General features: G+C 44.4%; 1 protein-coding gene across 6 annotated transcripts in view; it reads right to left on the reverse strand.

The window, feature by feature from the left end:
- Nucleotides 1-20,696, reverse strand: part of KCNIP1 (potassium voltage-gated channel interacting protein 1) — a 338,371-nt gene that overhangs the window by 100,564 nt on the left and 217,111 nt on the right. Inside the window, exon 2 of one of the 6 annotated variants that reach the window (XM_072935326.1) lies at nucleotides 19,571-19,720. The exons of the other annotated variants lie outside the window; for them this stretch is intronic. The gene's annotated coding sequence lies outside the window, so the exon portion shown is untranslated. The remainder of the gene's footprint in view (nucleotides 1-19,570; nucleotides 19,721-20,696) is intronic. 6 annotated transcript variants of the gene reach the window in all.

Consider the following 20,696-nt stretch of genomic DNA (forward strand, 5'->3'; position numbering starts at 1 on the left):
CTGGTGACTCAGCTTTGCCTGCTGGAAAACATCAGGGAGACGTGCTTTTTCAACTGGTGCAGCGAAGGAGTCTGCTTTTCGGTTCCCCTCTGCAATCTCACCTGGCAAATCAGTGTGTGACCTCACATGCATCACAAAGAATGGATGTTCTCGGTGCAAGATTAAATAAATTAGCCTTGAGAGCAACCTGAAGAGATGTTCATTTTCTATTTCTCTGAGCACAGCCTGCTCCGCCCTGGACACTATACCTGCCACATAGGCAGAGTCTGTCACCAAGTTGATTGGCTCGGAAAACTTCTCAAAAGCTCTCACCACTGCAGCCAGTTCAGCCACCTGGGGGGATCCCTCCACAAGCTCAACATCAGCTTCCCAAAGCTGAGTCTGTGGATTTCTCCAAGTCATCACCGACTTGTGGGAAGCCCCAGAGGCATCAGTGAACACTGTGAGAGCCCTGAGTGCCCTCCGGCTCCTTTTCTCTTGAGGAATAAGGTGGAATTCCTCATTGAACAACTTGTGAGACGGGGCATGGACTGATATTAGTCCCCTGTAGCTGTCCAGAGATAACTGGAGACTGGCACTGCTCTGGAGCAAATGCTCAAACATCCCTTTGGTCAGTCTCTCAGGAGAGTTCCTTCCCTCCACAGAAAGCCTGACTGGAAGGTGAATACATGCAAAGTCACACCCTGCTAATTCACACAACCTCACCCTGGCCTTCTGAATCAGCTTTGCTATCAGCTCTTGTGGCTTAGTGATGGTTTTGGATCTTTGGAGCGATAGGAAAACCTGCTCTATGACTAAGAGTGGATCCTTCTGCCCCTCGGCCCATTGGAAAATCAACCCGTGCAGGTGTGGCAGCTTTCCTAGAACAATGAACTGGAAAGGCAGATTTGGGTCACACCGATGTGCCTGCCTTTCTGACAAGGCCTTCTGTACCTTTTCGATTGCTGTCTTTGCCTCTGGAGTCAGTTCCCTTGGGGAGGCCAGCTCCCTCTCCCCCTTCAATAAATTGAAAAGAGGTTCCAGATCTTCATTTGTGAGGCCTAGCCAGGGCCTTACCCAATTTAAAGACCCACACAGCAAGTGGAGGTCTGCTAATGTTCTGGGGTTGCAATTTATCACCAATTTCTGTGAGACAATAGTCCTTGCAGAGATTTCCAGGCCCAGGTATCTCCAAGGTGGCATTCTTTGAACCTTGTTTTCCTGCAATTGGAATCCAGCAGAGGTTAAAACTTTTACCACTAGGTCAAGCGTGTGTTGGAGTATAGAGTCATTGGGAGCACACACAAGCACGTCAGCCATATAGTGTAGGATGATGGCATCCTTTCTCTCTGCACGTACTGGAGACAGTAGTGCTGCTACATACTATTGGCATATGAAAGGGCTGGATTTTAAACCTTGGGGCAAAACTTTCCAGTAATAACGTTTCATCGGGGCTTCTCTATTGACCGTGGGAACTGAGAATGCAAACCTCAGGGCACCTTCAGGGTGCAATGGAATTTGGAAGAAGCAGTCCTTTATATCTTACACAGCCAATTTCCAGTCCTGGGGAAGCATAGCTGGACTCGGCATCCCCAGCTGGAGAGGTCCCATGTCCCCCACAATTTTGTTTATCTCTCTGAGATCGTGGAGCAATCTCCACTTGTCCTTCCCAGGCTTCTTTATTACAAAGACTGGGAAATTCCAAGGGCTGTCTGTCTCTTGCAGGTGTCCTTGAGCCACCTGCTCCTCTACAAGTTTTTCAAGAGCCTCGAGTTTTTCTCTACTCAAAGGCCACTGTGCTACCCACTTTGGGGTGTTATCCAACCACTTTAACTTGTGGGCACGGCGCTCCACAGTGGCTACTTCTGAAAATCCTGGGGTGTCTTAGGAATTATTAATTGGACTCCCCACTGGGACATGGTGTCTCTCCCCCACAGAGGAGCCTTATAGTCTGCCACAAACGGGCGAACACTTGCTGATTTCCCGTCAGGTCCCTCAATTTGCACTACATTTTTAGAAATTTTTGCCAATGTAGTTCCTCCTATACCCTGAAGTTTGCCTGCCACAGGTTGCAATTCCCAGTGTGATGGCCACATAGTTTTGGGTATCACCGTGATGTCTGCACCTGTGTCCAGAACACCTTCCACCTGAAGGTGCTCTGACCCATGTGCTAGGTTGCATGTCATGGAGGGTTTGTCCTCTCCTACCACTTCCGCCCAGTAGACCTCTGGAGATTTTCCTTCTACTGTGATTTCTACTGGGATGGGAATGGCTTGTGCCAGAATTTGCCCCTTTTCTAGATAGAATGGAGGGTGCAAGCAATGTGCCAACAGCATAAGGCTGGATATTTTTCCTTTTGTAGTCATGGGAACTATTTCAATCTCTGGAGGTGTGTATGCTGTGTCCCCAATAACAAAATACTCACTGTCCACTTCCATATCGTACGCCTGCAGGTCTTGTGAGCTGTTTAACAGGTCCACTACAATAAGTTTCCAATCAGTGGATCTGAAATGAAATCCTTTGGCAGTCACTAGACGAGGCCGGCCTAGTGGCTGCCAAACCTTGTTAGTTATACATTTTACATTTTTATTTTTCTCTCCCCCCCCACCATGGTTCCCACCCTCCCCCTTATTTGTAAGAGAGAGGCATTGTCACATTTGTGTCCCGCTACATTTATATCTTTGCGCGTAGCAGTGGGCACGCGCTGTGCATCTAGTTTTTTTGTTTGTTGATCTGTCTCTGGTTCTGGTTTTGAGGACAGTTTCTGGCAAAGTGTCCTGGTTTTTTGCAACGCAGGCAGATGATTTGTTGCAGGTGTTGTGATGACCTGGGTGGCTTCCTTGGGGTTGATGCAGCAGTGGCAACAGGCTGTAGGTCTGCTGGTGCTCTATGACTGACAGGATTATCAAGCAGCTCTGCTCTCCTGGTGCAGGCTTCAATCATCTGGGCAAGGCTAGGTGCCGGATCAAGAGGAAGGCTGAGAAGAATCCTACGACAGGTCTCATTGGCATTCCTCTGAGCCATTTCTTTAATCAGCTCTGTTTGTACCCTGGTGTCTTGCACCTGTTTTTCAACTTGGCTTCTCAAACGATCCACAAACTGTAAAAAACTCTCAGAAGGAAACTGTTTAATGTTAATATAGCTGCATTTAACCTCAGTGCCTGGTAATTGATAGAGAGTCTTTTCTGCAGCCTTACAGATTTTTTCTAAAACCGATCTAGATAACAGTCTGGTTTGTTTTTCTGGACATTTTATGTCCTCTTTACCACATAAATGATGCATTGTAAGAGGCTGACCATCACTGTCAAGGGCTTCACTGGGTGTACGCTGTATTTCTTGCAAAACTGTTTCCAAAGCCAATTTCCACTTATTTTGCAATGTGTCATATTCAGAGGATGTTAGTAAACATTTAAACAAATCAGTTATATCTTTCGGTACCATTTCATTTGAATTGAAGGTTGCTCTAATCATACCTTTAAAAATCTCACTAGACCTTCCAAATTCTTTCTGAACTTTACGGATTTCTGTTTTGTCTCTGTATGGTAGAGGTTGGTATGTTCTGGTACCATTTCTTCTCCCTAAATAAACCACTGGAGCTACAGATGGTATAGATTCCTCGGTAAAGGCAGGGTTATGTCCCCCCAGCGCCCCCCCCGCCCCGGTGAGAGGCAGCTCGCACCCCCCATCCCGGGTTGTCTGCTCCACGGTGGAAACTCGGTCCCCGCCCCGGCTCTGAGCTGCCGGGCTGCCGTGCCGTGTCCCCACCTGCTGTCGTCAGTGCTGGGGCTGGGAGCAGTGCAGGGGCCGGCCCCGCTCCTGTTCCCGGGGCAACCCGGGGGCTGGCACTGATAAGGAAGGCGTGGTGCCGTGGGAGATAGGGAGGCACTGGGGGAGGGGGTGGAGGGCGGGGGAAGCAAAAGAATGCGAGTGGGAGCGGGGGGTAGGGGGGCGCCGGTCCGAGCACTTGGCCGCTGCCATTATCCGGCTGCGTGTGCTCCAGAGACACTGCGCTGCTCTGTGAGGCAAATTCCGGACTATATTTGTCGGAAAAACAAGGTGTTAGAGGGGAATAAGGGGTGGGTGAGGGGTTTTCAGGGCTGGGGTATTGAGGAGGTGGGCAGGTTGGGGAAAAGGGAGTATTAGAACTGTGGGTCTGCGTTTGTATGCTTTTTTCTGCTTCTAAAATCTTTTTGCGTGCTTGTAAAAATATCGGAATAAATCAAGAAACTTTATGTTCACCATTTTCGACTTTTAAAGTTAATATCTGTCCAATTTTGTCCCAAAACGAAAGCGAATTCAGTTCTTGCACAGTAAAATTTGGTATTTCTGCTTTTAGCCAGCACACAAAACGCAGAAGAAGCTTGTTAGAGAATGATACATTGTTTAAAATATTGCTAAGATGTGTTAGTGTACTCTTTTGTTCCAGCGACAGTTTTGTACCCATGATTTTACTCGTATCACGGGTCTAATCTCCACCAGAGTTGGTAACACAGCACGAATAATTCGAATTTCCCTCCGTGGAAATACGAGCGGGGGGGGGGGCACAGGGGGAGGGGCGCTCGTCCCGCCGCTTGCTGGACCGGCTCCAACCCTCTCCTCCCGTGGCTTTTCCCCCCTGGAACGTGGGTATCAGCCCACCGGTTCCTCGCTGTATCGCAGAGGGTCCCTGGCACCCCCTCTCGCAAGCAGCCTCCTGCAGTCACTATGGCAAGTGCTCCCAGCCAGGCGCGGTCCCGGGTGCCGCGAACGGAGAACTCACCAAGCCGTGAACTGCAGGGTTTGTCTGTGAAAACCTCTGGGGAATCCCTCTCTAGTCGGCTCTCCTGGGTACTCAGGCAGAGGTCCCCGACTGGTCCCTGTCACTCAAAGCCTTTAAAGGCAGCTAGAGTACTAGGGCAGTTGACTGTCCCAAAAGCTATTGAATTCCACCGAAATAGGGGGTCCAGCTTCTTCGTGGGCTCAGAGGCAGCACACGTTGGTCGCCAACTGTAATTTCTGTTGTTTTCCCCCCCTCCACGCAGCCCCCCGAATAATCCGGCTTCCTCAGAGATAGGGGGCTGTGAGGGGAGGAATACCAGGAGAGGGATAAGGTATTCAAAAGAGGCTCTTACCCCAGGGTGTTGGAACAGCTCTCTTTATTCTGTGGTGTCCATGGGAGAGTGGGGCAAAAGAGAGAGAGCACAGGAAGTCTCAGGGGTCTATATAGGTTTTGGACAGGGTGGGCTTTCCTGGCTCTCCGCCAACCCCGTTGGGGCAGGAAGGAGGATCCAGGGGTTATCTTGATCAGAGTCACAGAGTCCCGGGGGAAGGGGGGCACAGGGTGCCCAATGAGCTCACCGTAACAAACTTGGTCCTATTCAAGTGAAGATACTCTAAGTTTTATATCTGGAAATTGTCATAACTAGAGAACCCATCTAAACGATCAATGAAAAAATAATATAAAAAGTCTTATTACCCTCTAAAATATAAGTAACATGAATATTTCATACTGTCCCCACTCAGTTCTAGTTAAAGGATAGACTAGAGAAACAGCAGCTTGCATAATAGTTCCCAGTGCACATATTTGTTCTGTGACATTCACAGCTGACATGAAGATCTCATTGTGTCTCACAGCCATAGCAATATACAATTACAGTACCCATTCCATTTTAATTTTAATTTACATAGAGTATTAGACCTCAAAAAAAATTTCTCTGAGTTTGCTAACAGGCTGGGACAACTTGAAGAAGGCTTACTTTGCTCATTTGTATTCCCAAACTGCACAGTTCAAACAGACCAATGCAGAATTATGTGCAAGAAAGCAGCATACAAATCTGGGGTTACAACTTCAAACTTAATGGAACTCTCTCACTGAAGCGTGCAAATAAATAACAGTTCCCTGAAAAAATTTACAGCACTTAGAATTAAAATAACTATTTATAGCATGATGAGTAATTTATATAACTATACTTTTCTCCTAGTCCGTAAATAATTAAAAGAGCTTTATTTTAACCTGATAATTTAATTACAAAAAGGTTGCACTGCCAATGGGCAAAACATAGTATTTCTTGTCTTTCTTATTACAAAGTACTGTTTTCTCTGTTCATTGAGTCTTTCCCTCCAAGCCCAGCATTCCCTTTCACAGCTGCTTTACAATGCAACAGATTGCAGCATCGCTTAAAACAGCATGACTGAGTGCAAGGCTGAGCAGACTGAAAAAGACAAAGTTTGAACACTTTTCATTGATCTTTTAGATAGAATAAAGGTCAAAATACAACATCCACATGGTGAACTTCTGTTCCCACCATGGAAGCAAGTACCTGGATCCCAACTATGAGTTGGAGTCGAGTGAGCTTTTATAACAAAGTCCTCACATCAGTCTCCCAGCAGGTTTTTGTTTGGTTGGTTGGTTTTGTTTGTTTGTTTTTTACAGGATGAGATGTGAGTGAAAAATATTTGAGTGAAATCTTTTTTTCCATTTGCCAAAAGACAGTGAATTTATTAATGGTGGTTTAATAATAATCACAAGAAGAACCTTTCCCATGCTGGGTGGCAGGCTGCAATTCCAACTGAATTATTCCTCCTCTGGGAAATATCTGGGTTTCCCAAATTTCTAATCCCACTGGCTACCCAATGCACTGACGTGAGTTCGACTCTACAACACAGAATGATACTGCGAAATGATTCCCTGGGTGGGAATGTGACAAACGGTCCCACACACAGCCTCTCCTCTCTCCAGGGGACAGTGCCACACTCGGGGTGACAGCCCCACTCCAGGCTCTCCCCTCTCTACGCTACAGGTGACACAAGAAAGGCAGCACCTTGATGCCGTTGTTTGTGCCAGTGCTATCTACCTTCAGCCTAAAAGGCTCTTATCCCCACCTAGTGGCACTGGTGCCTTGCCAGGTGACAAGAGCGAAGAGCCGCAGCCAGGCTGCGCCCGGCAGTACCGTGCGCGGTGACAGCAGCAGCTGGCGGCTCCCAGCGCCGCCGGTCCGTGCGGGTCCAGCGGGAACACCGCACATTCCCGCTGTCTCCAAGCAAGGACGAGCTCAGCGCGCTGTGCAGTACGGGCTATCCCGCAGCTCTTACCACTCCACCCGCACCTACCCGGGCTGCTGCGGCTCCCAGCCCGTACCCTGGGGACGGGTTAATGCCGGGAGCCGGTGGGATCCTGCTGCCACCTGCTGTCACACACACAGGAGCCCCACCTACCGTGCCCTGGCAGCCCACAACTGCAGGGAATGAGAATTGCTTGAGGAAAGAAAAGAATGGTGATCACTGTACGAGTTTAGGTTAGATTATGAGGAATTCTCCTCCTTTCCTGATGCATAAATGAACCTAATTTGTGCTTTACTGACTTTTCACATTAACACTCAAAATTTCAAAGGGATTATTTGGGCAATCTTACATGAACATTATTTTGCTGAACAAATAAACTTGTATCTTTGTATGCACAGTCTTTGAAAAACCTTGCCTTCCTCCTACAGAAACTTGTACTTACGGCCCAACTTTCAACACACATACATCAGCATGCTTCAGTGCCTGACAGCAGAGAGACATATGAGATGGGCTGAGCATAGTCACAACAGGTATAAGCCAGAGAAAGGGATAGGGAAGCCAGAGACAAAGAAGCAGCAGGAAGGGCATCCAAGGACTCTCTCATTTAGCTGTTGTTTTATTTATTTTCCTAGTATTTTCCTAGACAATGTAAAGCCCAGATAACAGCTAAAAGTTAGAATTTAGCCCCACATAGCTCTGAGTGCCACCACGCAGGAGCAGCCAAGGCTGGCTGGCCTTGGCTCAGGGAGATGAGCATCCTTTGAGGCTTGTTTGACACCACAGCCTTGCCAGGCTTAAAGTCTAAGCATTTGTAACTTTCATTTAAATGAAATTAATGTATGTCAAAACCTGCAAATACAGTCATAAGCGTTCTATCTTATTTGCAGTATTGAATTTCTGTTCTTAAATGTAACAACAGGCAATGGGCTGCTAAGAGATGATAAGAATGTCACAGTGCCTGCTACAGCCACAGGACTGCACCAGGAATAAATGGCTTTATGGAAAAAGACATCTGAGACTCTGCCATGGGAAACCTGGTTCTGACTGTGTGTGAGGGGTGTGTAGGAGCAAGGCACCCGTGGGATCCCTGGAGTTGCTGCTGTGAAGGGGCCTCAGTGCCAGCAGTAAAAGTCTCTGGCATTCGAAATGTGACAGCCAGAGAATCTCATTAGCCAGACTGGGAAATTTTCTTAACAGGCTTTAGTTCCCCCAGTGTACACAGCCCACTAGTCCTCTCATCGTCCAGCTCTGAAAGATCCTCACAAAGTGGAAAAATTGGAAAAACATACCACTATAATAGGTTTTATGGCTCCTAACCAAGCAGCACCTGTCTTATTCCAGGTGGTGAAAAGAACGGAGACTGGCTTCCCTCCTTCTCTAGGGCTAGAAAGACAGCTGGCAGTAGACACCCTGTTTCTCTCTTTTTGTGTCCCACAGCATGCCTAGACATATCACAAGGCTTTGCAACCAGGAGACAGATTCCCTGACAGCTGTTCTTTGGGTGCTGATTTCCCTAAACTACTGCCATAAAGTATCCCAGGCTCTCTTGGGTTTCACCTGCAGCTCTATCCATTTATTTCCCCAGAGAAGGAGGGTGTTACAGTGATCATTAACTTCCATGCAAATGTCCTTCCTTTTGCAGGGTCTCTGCAGATTCCTCCTGTTGTAATGATACTAGGAAGCATGCCAGACATCCCCTGCTTCACAGTAATATTAGAAGTGCTTCTCCTCTATCAGAGATAGAAACCAGCCCTCCTGCAAGAAAGATCGCTGCATGTGATCAAGAATGGGTGAGCACTCTTCAGCTAAACTGAGGTCTCCATGGCTCATGCAGGAGCAAGAAGTGAAGTGGTTTTGTCTGAGTTCTTTGACCCTGAGGACCGGCTGGGCTGGTTAAAGGCTCTTGGAATTATCATCTCTAAAGAACTACTTCTCTTGGAGAAGGTGAGAAGCCTGTGCTGAAAATTTCCTCCCTTTCAGAAAGAAAAATGTTAGCAGTACACTAAAAGCATAGTTTTCTTTATGGACAGAATGAATTATCTGAATCTGGTGGTCTGAATCATAGGTTGCTAAGTGTTCTTGGCATTCCTATCTGTGAGTACAGTTCCATGCTTGAATTGCAGTGTTTTGCACTGTCAAGGATGGTTGGGGGTGGGGGGGCTGGAGTGGGGCATTAGTCACAATGGGAAAATAGCACTCTAAGACACGATTATGCCTTGCACATTTTGTGGAACATGCATTGAGCTACATTGCTACTTTTCAGTGGGAGGTCTCCAAGCCAATCTGCCTTTCATATGCAGAGCCTTCTGCATAACTCCAACCAAATCTGAAATGCAAATACCTGAAATAGGATTTATATAGGATTTAAAATAGTAGCATAGGCATTTCCAATTTTAATATCTCTGAAACAGGAAGAGCTAAATATAGAGATCTGGATACAGCTTTTAAACTTAAAATCCTGTTTCAGGTGCTAGACATAAATACCCTTCCATATCAGTAGCGCATTTTATGCAAAGCCAGTGATTTGACAACACGCATTAAGAAGAACTGTCATTTCACATTAAGAATGAGGTAGTCAAAACAACCATTATGCCCTTCTCCTAAATAATTCTGCAAGATCTGTGGGAGCAGGACTAGGCCTATGCTGATTCTAGATCAATATTTGCATGGTGAGAAAAGAACCTGTGAGATCAGAGGGAAAAAACAAGATGACCCATTTTTGAAGCATTAGAGACATGCTTGGCTAAAGCATATGCAGGAGAATCATTCCCAGTGGCAGTCAATGAAATTCAGGGCTAGTGCTCCCAACTTTGAGCAGGTTAGTGCACACAAGCACATGTAGAATCTTCTCACACCCGGTTTAAACCTAGTTTAAAGTCCTTTCGCTTATCTGGCAAGTCCTAGACCAAAGATACTTATTCCCTTCTTTGTCAGATAACCCCATCAGCCCCGAGCAGATTAGGCTTGGCAGAGTGAGTCCCATGGTCTGAGTACCAACCCTGACTATGACACCATTGCTTTTACCAACCCTGACTACAACACCATTGCTTTATCCATTTGTTGAACTACCAGATTTGTCTGGCCATTTCACATTAGCTGTAGTCATGCAGAGGTCATACTCATTTATGACTGCATTTCACACAGACATTAGCTGAGATGGATAAAAACCTTCCATTACAGCTGATGCAGAAAGGAAACACCTGTCAGCATGACTTTATGAAAGGCAGGTCCTGCTAGAACAAACTTAGCTCCTCCTGTGATATGGGGACCCACTCAGTGAATGAGGGAATGGCTGAGGATGTTGTATATCTGGACTCACTCAGTCTCCTGTCCCAAGTAACAATTGACTGGACAAGAGGAAATGGCTTCAAGTTGCACCAGAGAAGGCTTAGATTGGATATTGGGAAAAATTTCTCCACTAAAAAGGTAGTCAGGCATTGGAACCAGCTGAGCAGGGCATGGGTGGAGTCACAGTCCCTGGAGGGATTTAAAAGAGGTGTGAATATGGCACTTGGGGACTGGGTTCACTAATGGCCGTGGCAGTGCTGGCAGAATGGCTGGACTTGATGCTCTTGAAGTTCTTTTACAACCTAAATGACTTTATGATTCTATCTAACCACACAGGATGAATCCTGCCTGGGGTTTTCCAAAGCACTCTATGTAGTGACAGTGAGTCTTTGATCCTCCTTTGTGAGCTGCCCTGTGAAGAGCCAGAGTGGAATGAGAAGTGTTGCCAAAATAATTCTATAATGCTGTGAATGGCTCTAAAAGCTACACACACACTGAGCTTAGTTAATTTCTCCTGTACCTGACCTGTAATTGAGGAATTATGATTACTGGATTGGGAATAGCTTGTTTATTTGATCTAGAAAATATTGTTGCTTAAACAGCGCAGTGAGTTCCTATAACTTGAGTTCTCTTTCCTCTAAAAGGTTTTCTTTCTAACTGGAGTTATTGATCACTTTGACTTTAGACAGGAAATCATCACTGTAGTAGCAATCACCAAAATAGTCTTCAGTCCTAAGACATTATTCCTTGACATGTCACTGATTTCAATTTTTTGAACCAAGAATGTTGTTAAATTATTGTCTGATAAAAAGTACTTCAACATGCAATGTATTTTACATTTGTCATTTTGATCTTGTTATAGATGAGTAATGTGATGTCTGACTCTCACAATTAAAGTGCAATTATTATGTATATGTTAAGAGAAGTTCTGTAGATGTATAGTTATGTTTCTCCTTCCCCTTGCATTGTTATCACGGGATCACCTGGGTAGTCAGGGCATTTGGGAGGGTTGGCTCGTTACTATGGCAACACCTGACCACCAAGCAAGATGTAAGAAAGTGATCTCCACCACTGGACAGTGAAGAAGGAGTCGATTGACAAAGCTTTGTGAGGGGCCAAGAGGGTTAAAAGGCGGAACATCCATTGTATGGATGAGCACATGGTGATAGAATCCTTTGCTCATGGCATGCTGTATTATTTTCTCTATTCAGTCTTGTGTTGTATTTTTTGATGAGGTTTTAATAAACTTTCTAAATTTTTTGAAAGTGAGTATAATTTCTCACAAATGGGGGCTCTTTCCAGGATATAAAGCTCACCCCAATGACCCTAGAAGTTTTCAAAGGAGCTGCACCACACCACAAGTTTGGCAGAGTCCATCGAACCCTCCCAGGACCACCGGTGATTGCAGTTTGGAGACCCAAAGACACCAGGAGACTGGATAAAGAAAAAAGGGGAAGGGGAGGTGAGTACCATCTTACTGATTGACTAAAATATGAATATCAATCTAATATGGATATCCAACTGAGACAGACAAAAACTCTCTAACAGTTTAAAGTTAGAAAGTGTATGTTTATTGAGACAGCCGGGCAGTACGTGGGATAATTCCCTAATGCGCACTGCAAAAATCACAGGTATTACAAAACCTTTTTATTTACAAAAGTCTTGAATACATAAAATATGAATGCATATTCATATCTCTGTCACTTCCTCTGCTCCGCTTCATATACTAATTGGCAAAAAGGCTATTAAGCATGCGTAATTTTGTTCCCTGAAATGAGTTGGGGGTCCATTTTGGGGAGGAATCTCCAAAATGAGGAAGTAAAATAAGCCTTCCTCATTCTCACCTTTCTATCTTTCTAATGCATACTTGACAACTGAATTTTTGTAGTTTTCCTGTGTTCAATGGATTCCTTAAGTATGGGAAGTCTGCAACTGTTTTTGTGTCCTTGAAATCTGTTTCTCACATTCTTTTTTTCATGATAAGCACAGCTACCCAAACATAAAGTTGACAAGCAATGAGTTAATAGATCCTGGATACCTTATCTATGATTCGGCTACTCTTAACTATGAACAAAGCCTATTTACCTACTTCTGCTAACTCAGCAACATCTAATTTAACTATCATCTTAACTTTCCTAAAATTTTTAATTCTTGAAAATTAATGTCTCATTACCATCACTCTATTTTTGGCCTGATTGTAATTCTGGTGTCAGCTTCAAAGACATATTACATGGGACCAGTCTTGGTCTGTTGAAGCTTCAGAGTATTGGATGGTTGGAAGGAAAAAAATGGCAGGACTCATGTACAGAAGAAAATGGGTCCTCCATGGACAAGGACCCCGTGGCTGGCGCTACATGTGAGATTGAAGAATTTGTGGGGACTTGGGAGCGGGGCAGCTGCCAAAGAGTTTGCAGCAGGGTTTGCCCATCAGGGAAGACCGTACTTGTATCAGGGCAGGGATCCAGGGTGGGTTTCTCAGCCTGTTGAGAAGGTTTAAACAGAAAGTTTAACAGATACACATGCCTGGCAGAAAGCTCTCTGGATGTAGAACCTGACAATGAAATAGAGATAGAACCAAGTTTTGATATAGAAGAATAATAGATGTGTAAATTGAGATTTGCTGAGCCAGTCTTACTGGACAACTAAGAAAGCAAAGGGTATGTCGAGTTGGAGAGAGATTTAAGGACTTAGAGCAAAGGTACCACAGGCAAACAAGACATATCAACGTGGTATGTAGAAAAAAGGTTTAAGAATTTTCCACTGCAAGAAAACTGAAGAATAACTTCAAGCTTAAACTGTAACATATTAACTCATGTGATTGGATGATATTAACCATAATATGGTAATGATGGTAGTTATGATAAGCTGTAGGTAATAGTAAAGGTATTGATTGCTTGATTATGCATTAAGATGCACAGCAAAGAAAAATAGATAATGCATTGTAACAAAATTAAAGGGTCTTTAGACTTGTCAACAGCTGTAGCTGACAGCTGTATGCATGGCTCTGTCACCCACAACCCTGGACTGCTGTAACATCTAGGATACAATAAACTGCATTTTGTAGAGCCACCTGAAGTCCTGCATGTCTCGTCTCAGGGTCTTACTCCAGGCCACCTGCACAAAGGGAGCTGGTGTATGGCTCCACGTGGTGTGGCGGCTCACGCGGCGCTCAGAGCAGGGGCAGCTTCTGGTGCGCAGTCAGCACTCTAATTTCCAAAGCCAGCCAAAGTCGGGCTGCGAGCGGGGCAGGCGCTGAAGGGTTTGAAGTGGGGCTGCCCATAGGGGAGACTGTGCTCGGAGCGGGGTGAGGCTGTAGCCGAGTGGAGCCAGGCAGGGCGGGGCCGCAGCAGAAGCCAGATCGGGCAGGAGCAATGTTGCAGCCCAGTGGAGCCAGGCCAGATGCGGAGCGGAGTGCAACCTTGGGACCAGAGCATTGAACCAAGGAGGAGAGGAATGGCAGGGACCAATCCAGTGATACGGAAGTCCCTGGATCATAGATGTTTTTTTACTTTTCAGAAGAGAGGTAAAGTTTTTTTCTCTCTTCCCTTTCCTTCTCTTCCCTCCTTTCCTTGTTTCCTTTTTTCCCCTCCTTTCCTTTTCCCTTCTTAGGAAGGCAGGCCTTGCTAGGAGGGCCTGTGGTTATCTGTCAAGATGGGACTGGGAACAAATAGGGAATTCCCTGAGGAAGGAGGAAGTGAGGAGGTTCCAATAGGTATACCCCCAAAATAACCCACTAGCAAGGAAACTAGCCTGGTGGAAATATGACCCCAATAGCAGAGATAAGGATGAGCTCAAAATTATTCAGTGTTGCATGGCAGAATGGACCAGAAGGGAAATTAGGAGTGATTATATACACTGGCTGAGATATGGATTGGACAAAGGATGGATATGTCGGGCTTTAAATATCTATGTAAGAGCTAAGAAGTCATCCAATCAGGAAGAGAGCAACTATGCTGCCTGCTCAAAGATGAGCATGCTTAAGGTATTAAAAAATAAAGAATGGGACCCATTAGAACACTTGTCCCCTACGAGCACTTGCCCCCCGCACCTCCAGCAGCTCCAACTGCACCTCTGTTGACCCCTGATGGGTATAGCCAAAACACCAGAAACAGAGTGGCACAATGAGCAGAAAGCAGATCGGGGGATGGGAACCAAGCAGAAGGATTATATCTCCTGAGGGAAGTACCACTGGGTGGGGTGCAGGGAGGAATTGGATTTGTAACTGTACCTCTCGGTTCCTCTGACATAAGAATGTTCAAGAAAGAATTAAAAGGATTACTGAAGGACCTCATTGAATTAGTGGAACAGTTAGACCAGTTTCTGGCGCCCAATATTAATACGTGGGAAGAGATGCAATCAGTAATGACCATGTTATTCACACCAGAGGAAAGACAGGTGATCTGGGCAGCTGGGATACAGATATTGAAATAGGGAGCATGTGCAAGGACTTCCTGGGGACCGGAAAATGCTCACAGTGTGCCCCAACTGGGACCACAACAGCACTGGGGGAAGGCAAGACATAGAAGAGTATAGAATAATAATTATAAGAGGTATCAAAGAGGCAGCTCCATGAAATCAAAATGCTCGTAAGGCTTTTGATGAGCAGCAAAAGAGGGAAAAAAACCCCAACAGAGTGGCTAGAAAGACTGAGGAGAAATATTAGGCAATATTCAGGGGTTGACCCTGATACAGTGGCCGGACAGATCTTACTAAAGATAAATTTCATCACTCACACTTGGCCAGATATACAGAGAAAGTTAGAAAAGTTACATGGTTGGCAAGAAAAGGAATTAGAAGATATTTTAAGAGAGGCAAAGAAGGTGTATATAAAGAGCGACAAAGAGAAGGCCAAGGCAAAAGCCAAGGTAATGGTAACTGCCATTAGGGAAGGAAACCAGCACATAAAGAACAACCCATGTAAGGGAGAGGGACCCCAAATGTGAGAAGACAGATGGAGGGGGGATGCAGCTCCTTGGGACTGGACACAAAAAGGAGAGTTTGGGAAATAGGGGAACCTAGGACGAGATTGCTTTTACTGTAAAGAGAATGGGTATATCAGAACAAATTGCCCCCAGAGGGAAAAGGACCTAAGGGTCCATGAGACTGAGCAAAAAGGAGAAGTGGAAGATTAGGGGTGTCAGGGGCTCTACCTCCTGGGGACAGAATACCATCAGGAGCCCTTGATAACTTTAAAAATAGGTCCCAGGAGGGAGAATTTGAGCTGTTAGTAGACACGGCAGCTGAAAGAGCTTGTGTTTGTAGAATTCCAAAGGGGTGCAAAAAGGGTCAAGAAACTGTGCAAGTAGTAGGTGCAAAAGGGGAAAGGTTCAAAGTCTCAGTTATAAGGGACAAATAAAATGAGGATTGGGGATGTCCTATTAGTTCCAGAAGCAGGGTGCAATTTATTAGGACGGGATTTACAAGTGCAGTTGGACATTGGATTACTCCCAGAGAAAGAGACAATGATATTTAAGCTTCTCCAATTAAGAAGATTTAAAAAATTCATAAAATGGTATGAGCAAAAATAAAAAATCAAGGTAAATTAATTTATTATAATAGGTAAAAATAGTTAATGAAAACCATCCAGTTTGGGTATGACAATACCCACTCTCCCTGGAAGGGAGATGAGGACTGCAGCCAGTGATCCAGGACCTACTCAAGAAGGGGACCTTAGAACCATGTATGTCCCCACATAATACACCCGTATTACCAGTAAAGAAGTCAGAGGGGACTTACAGGCTTGTCCAAGACTTGAGAGCAGCGAATCAAACAACAGTGAATCAATACCCAGTAGTTCCTAACCCCTATACACTACTGAGTAATATCCCCCCAGTACACCAGTGGTTTAGTGTGATAGACCTAAAAGATGTTTGATGCTTTTTGGGCTTGCCCACTAGCAGATGAAGGCAGAGATATATTTGCCTTTGAATGGGAGGACCCTGATTCAGGGAGAAAGCAACAACTTCCATGGACTAGGTTACCCCTAGGGTTTCCTGAATCCCCAAACCTATTCAGTGAAGTACTAGAAGTACTACAACTGTTCTCCATTCAAACCTGAGAAAACTTATCCAATATGTAGATAATTTGCTTCTCTCAGGATGGGAAGAAAAAGAAGTTTGGGAATCCACCATAGCATTGTTAAATTTTGTGGGAGACTGAAGGAATGTGTCTCCCTGTTGATGGAGTAAACAAGTTACCCATTGTTCCCTTAAAAAGGAAAAAAGCCCAGAGGTTTCTCTCCTCCATTTGGTTAAAAGATACCTCATAGGACCTTGGGGACTTCACCTCAAACTTAAGGATAGCTAATTGGACAGGAGCCAAAAAGTCCCGCCTAAGCAATTCACTAGAAAAAGAAGAGAACAAAAGAAGTAATCACTGTTGTGAAGTGTTTTAGCAGGAGCAAGAACCTCTTGCCCTGTTTTTCTGTAAAGATCTTTTCTATTTTTGCCTTTTATTAAAACTTTTTGTTTCCAACACTGTCACAGGAGCCATCCTGCTTATTTTATGCCACCTGGGGTAGCTGAGCTATCAAGGGCATAATGCTTATCTCTGAGAGCTTATAAGACCTGGCTCAAAGAGAAAAAGCATTAGGAGACCAAGAACTTCAGGTATCAAAAGGGAAATTCCACTTTGTAGAGAGAGAAGTAAAATACCAAGGACATGTTATTTGTCAAGGGAGCCGGCAACTGAACCCTGAGAGAATTATGGGGATAGTCTCACTTCCATGGCCTAAAACTAAGAGCGAAGTTAGAAGGTTTCTAGGCTTCTTGGGATGTTGTTGGCTATGGATTGAAGGATACACACAGGCCATCTAGTTCTTGTATGAAAAGTCAGAAGAGAAAGAGAGATGAGCAAAAGCTTGAAAGCAAAAATTAACCAGTACACCAGCACTGAGTCTTCCTGCCTTAGACAAACCCTTCTATCTATTTGTAGATATATAAAAAAGGGTAGCACATGGAGTATTAGCCCAGGACTGGGGAGGATCCAGGAAACCAGTGGCCTATTTATCAGAACTGCAAGACCCTGTCAGCCAGGGGTGGCCAACCACACTCCTAAGCCAAAAGGCTGAGAAATGGCTCACCAATTCCGAAGTGCCATGAAGCCATCTCAATAGATAATGATTTAGAGCTAATCATGAGTAACCAACTCAACCCTGCCCAGTTTTTGTATGGAGAACCAGGTGAGGAATTAATACATAATTGCCTAGAGGTTATAAACTATCAAACTAAAGTAAGAGAGGACCTAATTGATCAACCACTCCAAGGAGGGAAATGATTGTACATTGATGGATCTTCACAGGTAATCCAGGGGCACTGGGTATTGTGCTACACTATAGTGGATGAAGTTTCGGTAGCCATAGAAAAGGGAAAGTTACCTTCCAACTGGTCAGCCCGAGCATGTGAGTTATATGCCCTAAAATGAGCTCTGGAAACAATAACACAGAAAGAAAAGAGGAACAATATGTGCAGACTCAAAATAAGCTTTTGGAGTAGTGCATACCTTTGGAAAAAAATGGGAAGATAGGGGGCTATAAAATTTAAAGGGAAAGGGACTGATTCACAAGAAACTTATTTCAGAAGTATTAGAAAACTTAAAATTACCAGAGGCAGTGGCAGTAGTATATGTTAAAGGACATCAAAAAGGGGTGACTCAAGAGGCACAAGGGAACAATTTTCCAGGTTTAGAATCTAAAAATGCAGCTGAATCAGGGACAGAAAAAATAATTACGATATTAACCCCCATGAGAGAAAGGCAAGAAGTCCCTGTGTTCAGTGGGACAGAAGAGGAAGAACTCCTTAAAATACAAAAGAAAGATCACGAAGGGAAGTGGAGATTAACAGATGGGATGCAAATATTGAATAAACCCCTTGCCAAGAAAATGCTAGAAGGCATACATGGGACAACACACTGGGGTACACAAGTGCTAAGTGATCCATTTCTTAGGGACTGGGCCTGCATAGGAATTTTTGGAATAGCTAAGCAAGTAACTGAACAGTGTGTGATATGTCAACAAGTGAATAAGAAGGCCATGAGGAAAACACCCAGAGAAGAGTGAGTATTAGCCTTACAGCCCTTTCAAAATATCCAAGTAGACTTTACTGAGCTTCCCTAGGAAGAACGGTGGAAGTTTTTGCTAGTGATAGTAGATAACTTGACTCATTGGGTAGAAGCAGTACCCATGGTTAAAGCCAATACCAATGTTGTGAGTAAAACACTTCTAGAATTAATTATCCCCCGATATGGGATGGTAAACAAGATTGATTCATACCAAGGGACTTATTTCACATCTAAGATATTGCAGAAAGTAGTTCAAGCCCTGGGAGTAAAATGGGAATTACACACTCCATGGCATCCACAGAGTTCTGGTCATGTTGAGAGGATGAATCAAACTCTTAAAAGAACTCTAGTTAAGCTGATGAATGAAACCTGAATGTCATGGATAAAATGTATCCCTTTATCCTTGTTAAGAATTAGAACCCAATCCCAGTCAGATCTGGGAGTCTCACCCTATGAAATGATGTTTGGCCACCCTTCTTGACCTCGCCTCAGAAGGTAGCCGCCTATGAGGATGAGGAAGCCAATGCCAAGAAATATGTCTATAGCACAATCCTTAGAAGGGCTAAAACATAAAGGGGCAATTCCTCAAACTACCACCCTGGATTTCAGAATCCATAATATTAATCCCAGGGATTGGGCAATGATCAAGTCATGGAGAGATCAGCCTCTAACCCCTCAGTGGGAAGGTCCCTTTCAGGTTCTGCTCACCACCAAATCAGCTATGCAAAGTGCAGAGCAGGGATGGACTCATGCCAACAGAATTAAAGGCACAGTGGAAGAATCCAAAGAATGGACTATAACATCCAGCCCGGGTGAATCGAGATTGACTCTCAAGCAGAGACCAAAAGACAACCAGAAAAACAAGACATTAAAAAAGTAGAGTCAAGCTTCCACCCACAAGCTCAAGAACTGTTTTCCTGTTTTAATGGGCGAATTACAAGCATCTGTTGAGGGGAAGTACACAGAGGACTCTAAGAGGTAATGGGGCAGCTTCCTTAAGAACCACAAATAAAGTAAGAGAAGGAATGGAGGGCAATATTGGATTGGCCCCTTTGTTCGCTACCAAGAAGATTCCATAGCCCTGCTGCAGGTAGCAACCCTGTAGGTAGGGAAAAAAAGGCCACACCAGACTTCTGTTATTCCTCAATTGTCTTTTAATACAAAAGGGACTAGAGGGCAAGACCGAGTTGGCCTCTGTACTCACCAGTAAGATACACCTACTATGGGTAGCAAACCCACTGGTAAGGTAGATGAGAGTCAAAGCCATATCAGACCTCTGTAATGTCCTTTTTTTCATTCCATATAAGTGTGTCCAGGGAAAACTTGAGATTTTTAATTTTGTTTCCCACTGCCCCTGCCCAAGAGAAAAAAAAAAATTTTGAGTTAATTGTTTGAGCCAAATGACTTACATAAAAGGAAAAGGTGAGTTTTTGATAGATGAGGAACGTGATAGTTGATTCTCACAAATAAAAGGCAAATATTATGTATATGTTAAGAGAAGTTTCATAGATTTATAGTTATGTTTCATCCCCTTGCATTGTTATCACGGGATCACCTGGGTAGTCAGGGCATTTGGGAGGGTTGGCTCGTTACTATGGCAACACCTGACCACCAAGCAAGATGTAAGAAAGTGATCTCCACCACTGGACAGTGAAGAAGGAGTCGATTGTCAAGACTTTGGGAGGGGCTAAAGGGTTAAAGGGCGGAACAACCATTGTGTGGATAAGCACATGGTGATAGAGTCCCTTGCTCCCGGCATGCTGTATAATTTTCTCTATTCAGTCTTCTGTTGTATTTTTGCTGAAGTTTTAATAAACTTTCTAAATTTTTTGAAAGTGAGTATAATTTCTCACAATCTGAAATTTCAAAGTGGGTATATTTTCAGAATGTTTCAAACACTTACGACTACATTCTGCTGCAAAGCAGGTTTCCTTTTTAGAGGGCCTCTCCTTTATATGGAGGAAAAGACCATCAGGGCAAAGTAGCCATCTCCAGCTCCAACATGCTGGGTTCACTTTCTTAAACTTGCTACAGTAGAGAGGGCCATAGAAGTTCCTGCATTGATGTTAATTTCCTGGCGGTGTCTGCCCCTTTACATCCAACTTCAGCTGGCAGGTCTACCAAAAGATCAGAAGTAGCTAGTAAAATCCAAATTTTTTTCCCATGCAACACTGTAACATTACATTTCTGTTTACCACATAAATACAAAACAATCTCTCTTGAAATTGTATCATGGTACTTCTACATTCACATCTTATTGCCCAGAGTTGCAGTCGCAGCAGCCTGCTCTTGAAGGGAACGTGTTATTTACTTTTCTTCAACCCTGATGT

The sequence above is a fragment of the Taeniopygia guttata genome, chromosome 13 (assembly GCF_048771995.1).
Source record: "Taeniopygia guttata chromosome 13, bTaeGut7.mat, whole genome shotgun sequence".
NCBI classification, from domain to species: Eukaryota; Metazoa; Chordata; class Aves; order Passeriformes; family Estrildidae; genus Taeniopygia; species Taeniopygia guttata.